General features: G+C 23.4%; 1 long non-coding RNA gene across 1 annotated transcript in view; it reads left to right on the forward strand.

Annotated features, from left to right (window-relative positions):
* The window catches only part of LOC100165478, a 17,508-nt gene extending 15,152 nt beyond the window's left edge, over positions 1–2,356 (forward strand). Inside the window, exon 6 of the long non-coding RNA XR_003838757.1 lies at positions 1,387–2,356. This is a non-coding gene — a long non-coding RNA (uncharacterized protein DDB_G0290685). The remainder of the gene's footprint in view (positions 1–1,386) is intronic.
* The last annotated feature ends 1,573 nt before the right edge of the window (positions 2,357–3,929 follow it).

Raw genomic sequence — 3,929 nt, forward strand, 5'->3', positions numbered from 1 at the left:
ACTAAGTTAAGTTACTTATTTTTTCCAACTAACTTGTAACTTTAACAAGTTAAATAAAAAAGGAAAGTAACTTTTAACTTTAAACTTAACATACATTTTTCCAAATTAACTTAACTTAACGAGTAAAAAAAAATAGTTAACTTGCCCAGCCTTGTTAATTACATAATATTATTTATATATATATATATATATATATTTATATATATATATATATAAATAAATATTGGTATAGCCTGTATCTTTGTAAAAATTAAACTCAAAAACTAATAATAATGATTCGTTTTCAATAAAAAAAGACAACATTAAATATCATGAGACTTGGATGTTTTTACCATCTATTTCAATGTTATTTATTGTGTCTAATACTTAACACTTAATAACACTTCCATTACAATGACCTACACAACGACAAGGTCCACTTGACACTTACACTATACAGCGGAGCGTAAGATGTTCTAGATTCATGCTTGACATCTACTTTTTTTTAAAAATGTTTAGCAGATCAAAATTCTTTGTAATCACTAATCCGTTGTAAAATGATGTATATTGTATAGTTACGATAAAAACTTACTAAAAACATTTTATTGAAGTTTTACATAGCAAAAAATGATTATTAATCGAAAATAGACAAAAGTCTAGAAAAAAACTAAAAAAAAGCAGGTAAGTGGATGTCGCTCTGCTGTACAGTAGGTTACAGGTAGGTCATTGACCATTGTATAATGGATTGTATTAAGCTTGAATTCAATGATATAACATCATTGTATAAGAAAAACGATTCTTAGCGGAAACGGTTTGTCAGTCTGGATATTTTATATTGTTATTATTTATTATACCATGCAAGTTGAATTAATATTGTAATATTACAATTTTTTATTCGTTACTATGGTGATAAACAAAGCGTTGGAATTAAAATCCCATTTTTACCGGTTTTTCTTATTTTTCGATGGTTTTTCCCGTGGCATTAAATAACTATTGAAAAAATTTAAAAATTACCCCTTTAAAGTACCATTTTGATCCAATTTAATAAAAGATAAGGTACTATATTTTGAAATCAAAGCACTCCTTCTAGTAGAAATTTTGTATACAGGATATAAGAAAAAAAATAAAAAATAATTAAACCCCATTGTAAAACCACTATTTTCCTCGCTCCGCTCAGAATCTAATAACAAAATATAATTTCTCATGCCTATAAATATAGCTCAAAAAGAATCAAAGTATTTTGAAAATGTTGTTAGATATGTGTAGACTATTAATGTTTTTATTTTCTGTGGTTTTTCTAAAAGCTGAAATTTCCCTTTTATTTTGTTATAAAACTGTCTGATAAGTTTCACTTCCCCCACGTGTACTCGTGATAGTATGACACACATAATTTTTTTTTATGTTTAGGTTTCAACAATAATTTTCTTACAACTGAAAAAGAAGTGACACATATAATAATACCTCAAGTCTTTTCTTTTCCTTAAATTCAATTTATAATTTATATAATATATCAAATAAAAGATAAACGGAATTAAAATTTCAACTTCGATTCAAATCAATTATTTTTAGCAGATTTTTAATAAATTATTTTAAATGTATTAAGAGTAAATGTTTATTGTAATTGTTAGTCTTAAGTCATAAATTATAAAATAATATTTTATTTGAATAAACTATATATGAATCGTGTACCGTGTACCGTGTATGGAGGTCTTCACCCTCGACGCAGAGTACAGTAAAATAATCTTAAGATAACGATATTCAAATATTTATATATATATAATTCTTCAGTGTATACATTTACTGATGTTAGCAAAGGTGGGCATTAACTAGTTAAAAAGTTAAAGTTAAGTTAAAAAGTTAATTTTTTTTAACTTTTCAACTTAATTAGTTAGTTTATTTTCTAATCAACTTATGAACTTAACTAGTTTAATTTACAGTTGAAATAACTTAGCTTTTCTCAGTTGCTTTTAAAAAAAATCCATCAAGTTAAAAACATTTTGAATTTTTCGTTTATACGTAAATATTACTACGTCAGTATAAAATAAAAATAATCCAATACAAACATTTTTGTTCTTTTTCTTGATAACATAATTTTGTGTACCTATATTCATATATTTTATTAAGTTGTAAATTATATATTTATATATTATGCGAATTGCAATTATAAATGTTATTAAAAAATTAATCATTTTAAATTATAAATTGACAATTGTTATGTTTTAATGTTATATAACTTATATTATTCAATTGCTATATGATGTAAAAAAATATATTTGTTAAATTATTAATTTTTAAATTAGTAAATAATAGTTAAGTAAAAGTAAAAGCGTATACAGTGTACATTATGATAAAAGTTCAATAAAATTGTTTTTTATAATTTATAAATTTAAAAACTAAAAGGACACATTCACTCTTTATGTGATTTACATACTAATCGAAAAAAAAAAATTAACTTTTTTTAAACTGAGTTAAGTCAATATTTTTTTCTATATTAACTTTTAACTTATCGAGTTAAATTTATAATTTGTTAACTATTAACTTTTAACTTATCGATCTTGTGTCCTCTTAACTTAACTTAACTTGAGTTAATTATTTTCATTAACTTGCTCACCTTTGGATGTTAGTATTTAGTGGTCACGTAACATTTGGACGACTAGATCGTTTTCAATAAAAGTATTATCTAAATGATTAAATAATATATTCCATGAGACTTTGAGGGTGTTTATAGCGTATATGTAGAGTATCTCAAACATTAATATAATTTTTGGCTCACAAAAAATAAATATTTTTTTAGGGTTGCCATTGGTTATATATTATTATAATACTATTATAGTGGATGGTAATACTGTATCAGCTATATACAAAAATTACGCATAGCCAACAATTCATAATTTCTATGTACACAATATTATACACTCTCGTTTATTACTATTTTTCGTCTTTTATAGTATTATAAAATATAATTTTAAAAAAGTAGGACAAGTAAGTACCACTTTGCAGTTCAATAGTGTCCAACATATCGTTGTAATATGGATGTGATATATTTTAATTCAATGATAAATCATTGTATACCGTATACGAAAACCGATTCTGAGCGGAGACGTTGTGTTAACCAAGTATACCAATTGTATAAATAATCAAATTTAATAGTTAAAAAAATTAATATAAATCGAAAATATCTCACGGCTATAAATTGTGTAGCATCTCGGTGAACTTTTTCTTTTTTATAGAGGTAGTAGAACTTGTTGGGAACCTTCTATTAACATTTTTTATGTTATATATAAAAATAAAAATTTTTACGAATTTCTAAGTGAATAATAATTTACAAAATTTGAATAATAATTTATGGATATAAATAGATTATAAATAGCCAATGTTTCGGCTCAGTTTGTAGTTTGAACAAATAAAAACTTGGTGTACTGTATATTGAATAATAATGATTTTAGTGTTAATAATTGAATAATAACTGAATTATATTATTTTATAATATAATATAATTTTTATAAGACAGCAATTTTCAAATAACTATTTATATAAAATAATATAATTTTTATAAGATATATCAATTTTGAAAAAAAACTACTTATATAAAATATTTATTTTGGCGCAAATGATGTGTAATTTTGCACCTTTGGCGTTCATGTCATATATTGGGTATAACAGGTAAAAAATATTAGATTGACGCTTATGTCCTACAAATTTTGGCGCAAATGATAGGTCAATTTTGCACCTTTGGCGCTTACGTCATATACCCAAATATCTAATGTTGTAAAAATTTGAACTTTGAACATACATAAAAGTTTACCTATAATTTTACTTTAAGGTAGAAACTGTTTTATGTTTAAGGTAAACGAACTTATTATGAATCTTGTATTCATTTTTCAAATCTTAGATTTAAAAAGAACATTTTTATATATTTTTAACTCAAAATATTTTATCAAAATAATTAT

Source organism: Acyrthosiphon pisum, chromosome X, assembly GCF_005508785.2.
Source record: "Acyrthosiphon pisum isolate AL4f chromosome X, pea_aphid_22Mar2018_4r6ur, whole genome shotgun sequence".
Taxonomy (NCBI): domain Eukaryota; kingdom Metazoa; phylum Arthropoda; class Insecta; order Hemiptera; family Aphididae; genus Acyrthosiphon; species Acyrthosiphon pisum.